This window comes from Blennius ocellaris, assembly GCF_963422515.1.
Source record: "Blennius ocellaris genome assembly, chromosome: 13".
In the NCBI taxonomy this organism is placed as follows: Eukaryota; Metazoa; Chordata; class Actinopteri; order Blenniiformes; family Blenniidae; genus Blennius; species Blennius ocellaris.
In genome coordinates, this window is record NC_137662.1 from 14,919,513 (window position 1) to 14,935,081 (window position 15,569).

Consider the following 15,569-nt stretch of genomic DNA (forward strand, 5'->3'; position numbering starts at 1 on the left):
AAAAAAAAAAAAAAAAAATCAAATATGGAAAAACGGAAATGTGAACAAATCAATTTAAGTGATTGGTAAAAGGTTAACAGTGAGGTCAGCCAGGTTTCATAATGCAGAAAGCTTGTAAAGTGTGAAAAGCTCTAATTTCAAGGCTTATTGAAAGTGGTGACTGCAAGGTGAAGTATCCCAAGGGTCTCTTTTCAACCAAGGCCATTTGTCTAAATGGACAAACTCAGCACAGTAATAAGTCATGCATGAAAGATGTGTTTACGCTTAACAAGACTCTGCAACAAAACACAAGAGTTAAACACGTTTTACATGCAAACGGTTACACAAATATGAGAGAACATGATTCTGTTACTGCAATAACATCGGGGGTAATGATTATAATAGTTTCACTTTATCCCTGTGGAAGGTGTTAATCGCTTGGGGCATTACATTTCCTGACAGCAAGGGTAAAAGAAAAATAAAATTATAACTATTTGTTCTGCTATTATATGACCCCATGGCATAACTCCAACCTTTCATATCTTCAACTCTGAAATGTCAGCTCCTGATTAGAGCGGCTCTGGTTTTCATCCTGGCAAAAGGTTACAATAGTCGCATTGCTGTAATTGCAGGTTTAATCACCACTGAAATCCACCTGCACTGGAAAAAAATCCTTCGCATTCCGAGAAATCAGAGAGAAGTTTTTATACGGGCGCAAAAAAACCCCCGATGACTTATAGTTTGTTCTCTTTTTAACTGGCTTTTTATTGGGTCGTGGTCAGAAAACTGTGTTTGATTGAGAAAAACTATTTATAATTGCTATTAAAACCTGCATGTATCCTACATACATTATGAAATTACTTTCATACTGTGACTGCAGTATGAACTTTATAAAACTGTATTAAAATCAGCATTTTAGGAAATATAAATGTCTAACCTCTATACTGTTTTATATTACTTTTGATCAAGGCCCTGATAGATCGGAAACAGAGACAGGCACATGACTGCACACACACACATATTCATACCTTCTGGCAATTGTATAGGAGACTCACTAAAATACTGGAAAATAACAATAAAAAATAAGCCCAAGTGACTTTCTGAGCAGTACATTTTTACCAATGATGCATTCACCACTACTATGATACAAAAGTTAAAATACTGTATATTGAGTTGCTCAATAAGGCTCCTCTTTGATCGTCAAGGATATTTATGCAGACAATTCTTTACTTCTACATAAATAAACAATATATGAACTAAAACTCTCACCAGAATCTTTTTTCCCATTGCAATGAACATACGTAATAACTTGCAGATCCTTCTTGTAGTGTAATTATTAAACATGATGACCTCATAGATGTGAATGACTTTATTATTTTTTCCAATGGCACTCAAACCACTGTTAAAACAGTGACAGTATAGGTTCCTGTCTCCAACTGTCCACAACTTTATAGGCATAAATCAAATTTTTCATTCAGTCGAAACAAGTTAAACACGGATTTCAGTGACAGTCTCCGGAGGCTTCTTCACATGAACTCAGGAAACTCCAGCAAGCTGCATCCGTTATTCACATACCAAACGTTGACAAAAATTTGTCGATTGGCTTGCCAGTGACGCTTGACACTACACCTTGTCCAAATTTCATGGTGACTTTGCGTGAAAGCGGTCCCACTATGATATATCCTTACAGTTCTGACCTTTGGCACCGTGGCCTCCGGCGACCGCACAAAATCGCTGAATGAGTGATCCAAACATGATGTGCGATTACAGCGGGGGGTCACTGTTGAAAAGCCAATGGCTCTCGACTCAACGTGGCCTGATTCAACAATACATAACACTCTTTTCCTGAAAGAAGGGAAACTGCAATTAAAACCTGACAATAGACAAAAACACAGACATGGTACACCTGAAAGGGGTAGAAAAAAAACAAAAGAGAGGAACAAAGTGTCACTTATTTTACAATACCAACTGAAATCATTTCCATGTCAGTTGTGTGCATGGCTTATGCTTCTCCTCCTCTATTGTGCACACCAACATATTCCAGATTTGTTAAGTGATGTAGAGGTCAGGTTTTCTCTTACATAAACACATGAACTAATTGGTGTATACACCATACTATTTTGTCATCTGATAAGAAAAACCACAAGGCATTCAAATGATATGTGTGGTTTTTAGAAAAGTGACTCGAATTGTAATTTTTTCACAATAAGAAAACTATCTTAAGGCAAACAATTGATGAAGGCTTGTTGAAACATGATTGAGCTGGCTCACTGTTCTAAAGGCATTGGTATAAACACTGGTTGACTCTGTTCATGGTGCTGCTGCATGAGAATTGTTAAACAAACCAAAAAAAAAATGGTGCATCATAGTTATGATGACTTTAGCAGAGTTTCTACTTTTGCCTGAACGTAGCCGACATCACATTACAATTTACAGAAGGACTTCATAAATGCAATTTGTGAGTGATAAGCGAAACACACACAATCACACTCATTTCATTGATTTCAAATCAATTCACGCGCTGAACAACTTCACAGTTGACTGCCTAATCGACACACTTGAAGGGGATCTTCGCCCACGGTCGATAAACATCCAAAACACAGACAGGCAAACAATCCTCTTTTAGGTGAAAAAGAGCAGATTTGTTTCACAAATTATGTCTGTGTCTGAGCTGTTCCCCCGAGGACGCCACGATATGCACCCGACCGCAGTCTAAACAAATGCCAGAGAGATAAACCCACATTGAACATCTCTCACTGACACCAAAACACACATGCACACGTGCAAAGTGTGTACGTTCAGAGATGTATGAAAAGAGAGCTGATGGATGGATACTTGAAAAGAAACGGCGACATCCAGGTCCGAGCTGTGAGGCCATAGTCTGATCCCTGTAAGAAACTGTAACAGGAGGGTGGAACCTGTATTTGATGCTGTTGTTCATGAAGGACATGTTGCAGTGTAGGAGTGTGCAGCTGTTACAGCACAGAACTTGTTGAGCATAGTGTTGATATCAGTGCATGCATCTGGAGCTACAGGGGGGCAGGAAATCAGCCAAGTCCATCAGGATCCATCAGTCCATTAAGCTTCAGACAAATTCAATTAAAGGGAAAACATTTTTTTTTTTTTTACCTCCAACAAAATAACATGACACCCCCCAAAAGATAATACTGTCGCAGATACGTAAACATGGCTTGACATGTATGTGAACATTTACATGCGGGAGAACAAAACAAAATCAGGTTTTGTTATTTCATTCTTTATATTATCCCCAAACATCGTGCGGTGGGGTCCACCGTGGGGATCAGGATTTCATGGGTGAAAATGCAAGGCAAGCCACCTCAACAGGAAACAAATGCTTTTCTCTGTGCTTGTTAAGCGTTGAAAATATCTTCCTCAACCCGAACTGAAGCAGAATGTTAATAGGTTTCGAATTAACATTGTTTAGTTGTCCAAATACTTATTTGAGCCTTTACACACAGCCCGGGCCAGCTGCACAAATATGACTGAACTACCCACAGGGAGTATACGTTTCATTTCATACTAAAAACCCTGTGGCAGACACTGACACACAAGCCAATGCAGATAAAGTTCAAACATTGGAAATAAAATACGTCAGAAGGGCACCTAATATTTCATGACAATAGGGAATGCTATGTAGAGGCTGAACCACAGACATGGAACTGGTAGAAGGGAAACTATAATCTCTTCCAGAGTTAGCTATAGAATAACGTTTTTGCTTATTTTGATGGAACACAGAGATATGGTAATGATGCTTTTATATCTTCAAGATTTTTTCCTGGGGACTGAATGATACAGTACTTTTGAAGTCTATTGGAAAACTCATAAAAGAGGGAACTCCATATTTTGGATAAGGGTGAAATATGTGTCTCTCTGCTAAATGTAAAATTACAGATGGCAGTTCGACAGCTCAGCTTATTATGAAGGCTAGAGGCATCCATCCATAAATTTACTGCAGGTCAAGAAATAGTCTGGCACCCCTCATAAAATGACTAAGCTTTTATTTTTATAGCAGGTAGGTATGTGTTAAAAAAAAACAAAAAAAAAGGACAGAGCACAAATAGATCATAAAATTTATTTTAATAAAATATACAAACAGTGCTCATTAAGAAAAGTTCTTCTTACACTTTGCTGTGATAAATTGTGGCGTCCTGCAATGTTGTGCAAAACCTTTGCTTAAATTTGAAGTAATCCCCCCAAAAAAGTCTGCATTCATGTAGCTACACATAGCCATATGTTCGGCACAACATTCTACTGCACAAAACTTTCAAAGGTCAAAACTAATCAATTTTGTTAAACAAGCATGCATAACTCGATTTCTGCACTGAGGTTTGAGTGACATTCTTGTATAACTTGTGCAACATAGCCAACATATCTCTACTATGAGATTCCACATGATAATGATCGTACATATTCTGTTGTATTTGTGTGTGTCCAACTAATCCTGAGGTGTTGCAGCCCTGTGATTTGGGGGCTTTACAATCGAATGTTATTGAGTGTGTATGGGACATTATCTCGCTTTTATTTTGATACATGAAAAACATTACTGTTTTTTCACATTTGTCTTAAATAATTAAAAGCTGGTAAAACAAACAAAGAAAAACGTAATTGTTCATTTGGATGTTTTCATTCATAAACTATCATCATTAATTACCCTGATGGAAGGAGCTAAAATGATTTGAAGAGAGCTGCTGAAAGATAGTTAAAGTTGACATTTTAATGGTTACATACAAGGTCCCACGTACTTGAGAATTGTAAAAAAAAATAAAAAATGGCAAAAAGTAAATGATGCAGTTTTGTTCACTAGTTTCGCTCTATAGTTCTTTTATTCAAAATCTCTACTTTTCCCTGCGACTGTGCCTTTGCAAAATTTTAATACATAAAACAAAGGTCATTGTCACAACAAGATAGAGGAGATATGAGACATCTTTCAAGGTGCTGATAGCTACTTTTGTTTTTGTTTTGTCTTTGTCCATTCGACCATCCTTTCAGTTTCTACACCAACTCTATTCAGACCAGTGTTGTGCAGCACTGCAGCCAATCCTCGCTGACACTTGTTTGATTTGTCCCCTTTCAAAAAAGCTCACTGGCTGCTTGCTGCATCACCATATTTTGCAGATATGTCAGTAATAATATTGTCTAATCTCACTTGATACAAGAAATATAGTTGGAAAGTAGTTTTGAATAGACTGACTCTGAGCATGGGGTTAATTTTTGGATATAATGACTTCATATAGTAATGTCAATACTGAAACACCTGGTTAGAAATCACTGACATCATTCTGTTCAAAAACACGCGTGTTACTGAAGTCTTCAGTGTTCAGTTTTCAGCAGCGAGCAAATTCACACCTCACCCTAATTTCTGAGTTGATGCCAATGTAAACAGTACAGATCCCTTAATAATCTGATCTATTTTGCTCCTAAATTAGAAAGAAACAAAAAAACAACAACACACACTATGGCTGACAAACTTTTCAGCCACTCAACCATGGTTCCCCTGCGCCCTTTGATTCACAGTCAATTAGAGAGTGACCGAGTCAGCTCTGCTCCACAATACAAAACTCTTTTCATCCCCCTCTTACTTTTTTTATTTTTTTTGTTTACAACATCTAGATCTGTTAAAATGTGTCAGAATGAAAGTCCCCCTTCTTCCTCTGGCCTCTCCCTTGGGTTATCACATTTTATAAGGTTTGAGATAGCTCCTTCAAGCTGAGATGCTTTCCAGCAACCCCCTGCAGGTCTGAGAGCCTCGGGAGAACGACATACTGTGGGTATCCAATACAGGATCTGGCTGAAGCGGCCCTGGAACAAAACATCTCTTATCACTGTGACAGCACGACACAGACCTGCTAACTAACCCTGCCTGATAACACTGATTTCAAATGAGTGAGGCTCATCTCAAAGGATGCAGGCCGCAGAGGTCAGTATAACATGGAAAAGAATGTGTGCTTCAAAGAAGACACTTAACTGCAAAGTGCTTTACACGGGTAATAAATTCTCACCCAAGTTTTCTTGATTCACTCATTTTGACTTACCAAGTGTTAATAATGTGAAGGCAGACGTTTGACGAACACCCAGTGCCACAACAGCGTTCCAAACCAAAAACAGCTCATATTCCTCAACGTCACTTAAATTTGGAGAGCTGCTATAATTGTTGGGGAGGTCCGGAAGAGAAGGCATTTGGCAGGCATTTAATGGGTTTATGTGCACCACAGGGTTTCTTGTTAGAAAGCTCTCAACATCATTACTGACCCATGCAAGTTAACTTTTCCAAAAAATGATTTGATACATGCATGAAGCTCGACACCTCATTTTTCTTTTTTTTAAACATCATTGTGTATCAGCCAAGTAAATCCTTTTTTTAACCAGCTTTCAACCATCATCACATACTATTTTAGTATTACTGGGTGTTATTACTGAAAAGCAAACATAATGAGTGCACTAAAAGAGGGTAGATGGAGGGAAAGCGGAGGCATGCTTCGCTGCCTGGCCTCTGCATTTCTATTCTCTGTGTCCTCTTTAATAGGATTCAAGTGAAAGCCACAATTGCTGAAAAGCTGCATCACCATCCCACAGAAAGACATACAATTCCAGACCAAGCAAGCTCAGATTTCAACAGCCAGCAGAGATCTGAACAGTGGATTATCACAGCTTCTTGACCATTATACACCTCTTGAATGGTTTTGATTCGCCATTAATGGCGGCCATGCAGCATTTGTAAAGCAAGGAAGTGAAAGACATTGTTGAAAACGAGGAAAAGGGAGAACCTTATTTCACATTCACCTCCTGAAACCTTTTCAGTGCATGTACAGCTCTTTGATACAAAGGTACTTTTGTTCCGAGAGTCTGGGGTTAACAGTCTTGTTAGTTTCCAGAAGCAGCGCCAGTGAGAACCACACTATCTTTTCATACAATGATGCAAATGGTTAAAAAAAAAAAAAAAAGCTCATATGAAAATAGACAGAATTTAACATAAATTACCAGTAATGTGTTTTAATTTCTGTGCTGATTTGCGAAATATATGTGGAAAATGTTGTTAGATAACTAATTGTGACAGCTTATGCAAAAAAATCTTCAGTTTAAACTCCTTTTATAACACAGCATGACGAAAAACCATATTGATGACGTGTTATAGATGTGTGATTGTTAGTAAAACATGTTTTCATGACAATGAGAAGATAAAACAGCTAGATGAACTATTTATCTAAGGTTATCTATGTGTATTTTCGATGTTAGCTCATTAATGTAAACACATATGAAAGAATGTTTTTTCAACTACGCAGTTCTCTAAAATTTGGCAACACACACTGACACGAACTCACTCACAAATGCGTAGATCTTTCTACAAGCAACGAGCTTGATAATCCCTCATTTCAGTGTGGTCAGCAGGCCGTTACAGGAGTGTGAAGTCATTGTCACTGGAGAACAATTTAGAGAAGATGGATGAGGAGAGGAGACGAGAGGGGATGAGAGGAGAGGAAAGGGGCGGAGAGGACAAGGGGTGAATTTGTGAACGAGCCACTAAATCCTCTAAACCTCACTGTATTGGTACTGCCTTCGGTGAAAAAAATATCCCAGAGCACAACACCAAAGAGATGACGTTTGGATTTTTCCCATTGTGGCTTCACAGAGCCGAAAACAGACATTTGGCAATTTTTCATCTGTCATTTTCTACTTTTCATGGTATTGGTTGACTTTTTTCACCACCACTGCAAAGCACTTCATTTCTGTTTGGTTCCAACATCAGTAAAGCATATTGACAGTACATAGCTAGTCTTGCAGCTTCTACTCCCACTGCAACAAAAACTATTAGCTTCCTTTGGGTGGCAGTTGAATTACTGCTCTCGCGCTTCCTCACATTTTCTAGCAGCACCTGCTTCTACAAGCAGAACCTGGACTCTTGTGTGCATGTGTGCAACACACCAGCATTTTATGACCTTTAAAACATAAAAAACACTGCTTGGGTTTGCTCAAGTGTTTAGGCCACATGTGGAGAAAGTTGAAAAGAGCACTTGCAGTGGTTCATGTGGCTACATCAAAGACCACCCATTATTCCACTGCATGTCCTGTTTTGGTCCATGTATGGGACAAGTCTTTTTTGGATGACGACTTCAGGGATATATATATATATATATATATATATATATATATATATAAAACAATTGCAGACAAATCAAAAGGAATAGTTCACCCATTAACAACTTCACGAAAAGCATAAAAGTAATGTGAACATGTGAATAATGGTTTGAGCTCAACATCACAGCACTGGATGGAAATGATGAGACCAGGCTGCTTGACAGAAGAATTAGTCCTGGTTTGTCTTCACAAACAAAACATTTTAGATTTTTTTTTTCTCTCTTTTTTGTGAGCAAACTGAATGAGCGGTTGTGGTGAATTAAAAGTCACGAGTTCATCAAAGTTACTGGAAAATTGTTTCAATCTCGACCAAAAGACTGACGCACTAAAAGTGTAATTTTGCTGTTTGTTGAATTTTTTTGCATGGCAACAAATAAAAAGCGGCACAGTCTTAAAAGAGATTTTTAGTTTTTGTTTAACCAGCTGTATTTCTGATTGTCTATTTTGTGGGACTGTGAATCACGCATCATAATTTTGGCTTCTTCACCTCCAATGCAGAGATTCTAGGAAATGTGGAATCAACAACACAACAATCCACTTAAATCGAAGTCAGTTTACAAAACTTTCAGTAGCTTTTCAAACAAAGTTTAATTTTGCATTTCAAACATTTGTTTTTTGAGTCAAACCAAATGTCAGAAATTAACCACCTTCAATTGAGTTAAAACTAACAGCAAATCTTAATCAAAGTCATCTTTTCCACTTTTGCTGGTTTGTTTACATGAGGCTCGCTTTTATCTTGGTTGTACTGTGAGGACAACCAGTTAAACGCAAGCGTTGATGAACATGTGCACATGGCAGTTTGGTTTTCCAGAAATACTGACCAATTACTTCCTTCTGGGAAAGTTATAGGAATAAAAGTTATTTTATCTAGCAGGCCAGACAAAACACACATCAAATTTCATCAAAAGTTCAAGTGAAGCAGTCAACTCACATCTCACGAAGCACATGCTAAAGGAGCCTTCTTGTCCATCTTCTGCGTACGTTACTTGGTAATTCGGGACGTTTCCAGGAAGCTTCCAGTTGGGTCGCAAACAGAGTAATGTCACTAGTGACCTGTGGGGCCAGAACACAACAGAAATAAATGATCCTTCCGACGCACAACTGCAAATGTGTGCTGCATTACCTCACATGGACATCTGGGCAAAGACGCTTCAGATGACTTGTGTGACAAGTTAAAAATGCATTAAGAGAATTGATGTTCACCCCAAACCACATCTACGACAAGGAACACAAACAATTATTTTAGCAGTTTTAAACATATTTCACCAAAGTTTGGATTGGAGACACTGTCCTACATGAAACAAACAGCATGAACTCTGCCAGACGTAATAATTCACAAACTTGCCAACAAAAGAGACATTTGTTTTAAATGCAACTGTTTTTCTCCGCCAAGGAGGTTATAAAACCATCTATAAAATCATCAATATTTGTCTGTTTGTCTGTCTCTTACGGTAACAAGATACCTAAAAAATGAATGAACGGATCTTCATACAAATTAGTGCACGGGTGCATTTTGAACAAAGGAAGAAGCCATTACATTTTGGTGGCGATTCAGATCAAAATATTTATTCCAATAGAACATTTTCATTTTGCAATATATTGTCTCACCTTGTGTTCTTTCAAATTACGAAATAAAATCACGTGATCACTAAACTAAATAAATCAATACAAGCAGTTGACCTCGATGTGGAATATGTGTCACTTCCCTGTCTCCATGTCTACCCACACAACTTCAAAATAATGAGTATATGAAAAACATCTGTTTGCTATATTACAGATTGTCATTATTACTTTCTTTGCGTCTACTCCTCAGAGAGGAAAAGGCCAAAGTTAACATGACCGAGAGAGTGCATTCAAATATTGGTGAAATACAAGTGGTTAAACCTGAACTTTCTTGTAATGTTTCCATCCAGACAACACGACAATTGAGCAGTGCAGAGAAGACGTATGAAGATTTATGGCCTTAGTCATTCCTCCTGCTTTGCCTCATTGATAAAGATACCAGCACATTTAATAAAAGCAAGGCCTTTCACCCCTCAGTAAAAATCACTTTATTCTCTCACACATAATTTACCCCAGTAACAAGCATGAAGCTCCGAATGGAAGCACCAATCACATCAGAAGCTGTTTGTGAATTATGATGACTAGTTTTTGAGGTATAGACCCACAGAAGATGAATTTAGATTCATTCTACTTCGTGTAGCTTCACAGAAGAAAGCATCTCTCTCTCTCTCTCTCTCTCTCGCTCTCCCTTTCGCTCTCTCAGCTTCACCTCCACACTGTGGTGAGTTAATGAGAAACAGAACATGGTTACAGTCAATAATCAAAGCCAGCTCTGGAAACAGGCCTTTCGCGGGCCGCTCATTTTTCTTACTCACCTCTTGTTACTTTGTCTTTCCTCTACTCCATCTGTACTTCTGCTCCCATCCTCTCCCCCTCTCTCTCACTCTCTCTCTTTACCTGTTGTTGACTCTATGTTTTCTGTTTTTTCTTCTTCCACATCCTGTATTTGTTGCCCACTGAAAATATGTGACGTATGAATGTTTGACGTCTCTGGGATCGCTCGGCCCATTAAGAACTGTGGAGGATCAGAAGCGAATAACTGTAGGGCAACCAACCACTGTGTAACACACACACACACACACACACACACACACACACACACACACACACACACACACACACACACACACACACACACACACACACACACACACACACACACACACACACACACACACACACACACACACACACAGAGGAGGGAGTTGTAGATATCGGGCAAGATTGATATTTACACATCTCTGTCTACATCCTACATTTTTAAACTTTGCATAAACTTTGCATATATCTGTCTGCTAATATGCCTGAGATTCTGTGTACCAGGTTTTGTAAGTGGACACAAAATACCTTTTATGATCATTTATGCCTTCATGAAAAATCACCCGACGTTTCTCAGCTGGGGATTTACTTCAAAGGCTCCATCCAGGATGAATAGCATGTAACAATATCTTGTATTTGTTCATGTGCGAGGGGACAAGATACTCTGTCTTCACTTCTCCGCCGGTGTCGTTTCCTGGTGCTGATTAATAGGCCTTTGATTGCGACTACATACCTGTGTCCAAGAACAGTGAACATCATGGCTGCCTACTATTATAGACTGCTAAGTTACAAAGAGAACCCATAAAAGTGACAGTCATGTTAAGCTACTTCATCATTCTGAGTGACAGCTGTAGGCCGAACTTTCCCTTCAAATGCTGTTTAAGTGTTTTATGTAATGACCTGGGCAAGAAAAAGCAATAAAGAGACAGCAGCTGCAGTGTTATGGCTCAGTGAAAGACTGAGAATAGAAGGACCTGTGGGGTGGGGGTGGGGGTGTCCCAAAAAAAGAAGTGGCAAAGAGAAAGAGGACAGGCTTGAGAGAAAAACTGGGGTAAAGTGCTTTCCTTAAAACTATGCAATGATTCCACGATAACTAATCAGCCAAAGAAACATGATATGTCCAGTGCATTTAGTGAATTTGTGCACTACAAATTGCACTCTGTATTGATTGCTTCATGAGTAATTATTTCTAATCTGGAAAATCTGCATGTTTAAATGAACAAAAGTGGTGCTTTCTTTGTCATCTGATATAATTTTCCACAGTTTTTGATAGGATTCTAATGTACATTGCAAAATGTAAATACATCTCGTTGGGAGCCTGGGCTTTGGATCTACTTTCAGCCTCGAATAAAAGCAGCGGGGATGGGGGAGGGCGGTGTGGTGTGAGGGGTGGGGAGGGTTTTAGCTCAGGACAGTTCGTGTAATATTATTGATGTATGACAGAATATTTACTGCCGTTTTCTTCTGCCAAAATTACAACCTGATATCATTTTTTCAATTTTTATTGTAGATGAAAAAGGAAACTCTGTGGCTGAACATGAGCCATGTGGGTTGTTGGGTTTTATAAGGATAACTGTGGTTTTCAATATTATCAGGCTCAAAAATGTAAACAAAAATAACAAATTTTCAGACTGCAATAGCAGTTTAATGTAAGAAAAACGTTTATATTTTAACTGGTCAACTTTAGCATGCAAAGGGAAATTAATTCATTGTGTTTTTATGTTAAAAAAATACTGTCAATGTTATTCACCTTAATTTAACCCAAACTAGGAAACTCAACACAGCAATTTATATCTGAGTGAGTCTCAAGGCCGTACATGGCCTCATACCAGCTTGATGACAGACAAAATCACTACACTGGATAACACTTCCAATGACACACAGGCACGGGTGACTAATGAAATATTAACAGACACCATGTGTCTCTTATTTTTGTTTTGTTTTGTTATTTTATCACGCAATACATCAGGTTTTATGGGCTAGCCAAAAAGATCAACTGTGTGAGGCTGTGTTGGCTAATGTCAAAGACAAAGATTCTATAAGAAATAGGAATAGAAATCAAATCAAATGTAAGAAAGGATTGTATGTCAGTGTCTTTGGAAAGGACTATACATGTGGCTAGAGCAAAAGCAGCGACATATTGTTTGTGTTGTGGTTTTCAGTTTCAGTGACAAAATAAACTACAGAAGATTTTGCTTATGAGAAAAAGTGCGTTTGCGTATGTGTATCTGTTCTGGTTTTTACTGTGTGTTTATGTACAGTTGCAACACAGTAACGACAAAAGTGTCTGTATATACAAGTCCGCGGTTCACCGATTCCAGCTTACGCAGTTGAGGAATTGCAGCAAAGCAACAAAAGCGAGGCGATCGGTTTCGCAAATCAAGGACATTTTCTGCAAACCTACGCTGGTGTATTCGGTTTCATGACTTATCTGCTCTAAATGATGTGAAAGTGAATCACAGATGTGTATTAATCACTGAAAAATGTATTCCGGATAGTTTTCCAAAGAACAATTAAAGATGATATACAACAGTAAAATTCCTTCAATTTGTAAAAACCATGAACACATCAAAACGGCACATCATCGCTTGAGACTTCAAAATAAAAATGATTCCGCATTGTGAGCCTGGACACTCAGTGTGTCTCTGGGCTGGTTCTCGGCTCCTCCAGGGCAACATCCCAGAAGCAGCTGAGAGGATTTTGTTCCCGTGGCTGGACAGCACTAGGTGTCAATCTCAATGGATTCACCACCAACTAGCTCCACACCAGCTGCGGCTCACGTGGCTCTTTCTGGTACAAATTCACAGCTGACATCATAAAAACTAACACATCTGACATTTGTTTAATTTCTAAATTCATGGTTTATGTAAAGTGAGCAGTTTTACTGAGAAAAAAAACCTTTTTTTTTATAGTTGATCATAATACAAAGCCCACTTTATTTTAATGGCGTGACATTTGTTTCTTGTGCTTCGTGAGGAGAGCCAATTAGGGCTGGTAGTTCAAGTCATTGTTGGCAAGAAAATATATAGAAAAAAAAGTTCTCAAAGTAATTTTGGCGGATTCCACAAAAAAGATCACAATAATGACTGCAAGATAATTCATCCATGTCGATTTTTTTTGCATGATTCATATATTATTATAGCTTTATAGATGCTTCATTTCTAGTATATTAATAGATGTAAATGCTTTCATCCATACATCCAGAATCCATACACAGGAGAACTGGGTGGGGCAAGAACCAATCCCAGCTGACTGTGGGTGAAAGGCGAGTTCACCACAGTTACCAGTCCATCACTGAGCAAACACAGTGGGCCAGACAATAGCAAACATACATTCACTCCTACGGGTAATACAAAGTCTCCACCTAACTTGATATATCTCAAATGATATATCAGGATGGACAAATATCTGTTTAACTAAGAAAGAAGCGTGTGGTCCTGATACTCCACACCCCTCTTTTGAATGTACCTAAATAAACAATATAATTTTTTTTAATACAGGAAATAGTAAATCTGAGTAAATTGAGTTGGTAAAATGAAAAAGCAAAAATTTTAATGTATTGACAGAAATGTTTTTTTGGGGGGGGGGTGTTCAAACAGAGATGGTAGCTGTATTGTTGTCTAGAGGTTTTTTCTCCTCGAGTCAACATCTATGGTTAAAGACTTTGTTGACAGGCCATTCAGGTGGTCCATATGCTGGTGTGCAGGCGCAGGGCTCGTGACTCTCTGGAGGATGTAGAGGAAACCAGACAAAAGGCTGAGCCAGCAGGTCTTCAGCCTTACAGAGCCTCTATAGAGCGCTGGCAGATTCCCTACTGGGACCAGTTGCCTGTACGTTCTCAAACCAAAGTCTGATCTATGGAAAGTGGCAACGCCACCATAATACGTTCAGCCATCCATACTCCAGTGCCCCCCCCCCCCCAGGCCACATGGTCTCTTTGTAAAGGAGAATAGTTGTTAAAGGAATGCTTAACAATCTATTGGCATGTGACAGATTCCTGTTTCTTCAGCTCTTCATCTAGAGCATGCAGATTATTCATGACTCACATGGTGCAATGTGACCATTTAGTTTGAGCAGACGTTTACAAAACATCTCTGTAAAAGCGTATTGTCGAGATCGTTACAGGTTTCATGGGCTCGAAAGCTAAACATGTTGATATTCACACATTAAAATGTGACAAACAAACTTGATTTTATTTGTGAAGATAAACGAAGATGAAATGCACCAAAACATATTAAGGTTATGTTGTATCAAAGTCTTGTGCTCACATATTCCTCTTATTTATTTTGGCAACGAAAAGTGAGAAAAACGACCTGATGAACCAAGACAGATCGCATTGAACCTGCCTGCGAGACACCTGCTATGATTCCAGAGCTTCACAGGATTACCTGACAGGTGATTTACACAAAAATCCAGCAGTTTTGACTTTCCTTGAGAGTGTAGTAATAAATGATTCATGCAAAGAACAGGAGATGGATCCCTGAAGCGAGACCTCCCAAAGCAGACAGCTGGACAGATTGGCTACAGGGAAACTACAACACAACTCACATGAAGTGGACAGGTGGGAGTAAAACATAACAGGCAGCAAAATGCCCAAATCACCCGAAAGCCATCAATGAAAGTCTGCATGCAAGATCTCAGGAAACAGACATACTTTCACTTTTATTTCAAAAGAATGTATTCCTAATAAACAGTTTATATAAATGGCTCCCTGAGCTGAGAGAGGAGTTGTTTCATGTTGGGAAGATGCAGCGCGCCAACTTGTTAACGCAAGAAGGAATGAAACAGTTGGACAAGAAACGCCGCTGCCAGACCTGTTTATATAACCACACTTACTACAGTCCATTCACCTCACAGGAAGAAAGTAAATCTTGCTGATTGTGACATGGATGTTGAAATACTTGGATGCGCTATGACTTCTCTCCCATGACATGTCACAGGTCGCCCCTCATTTACAACTTTCCCCCGTGCGCGTGCGTGCGGTGGCGCGTGCACGTGTCAAGGACAAATTACTCTAATTTGTACGTGCGGTTACGCAAACCCTGCTGCACACG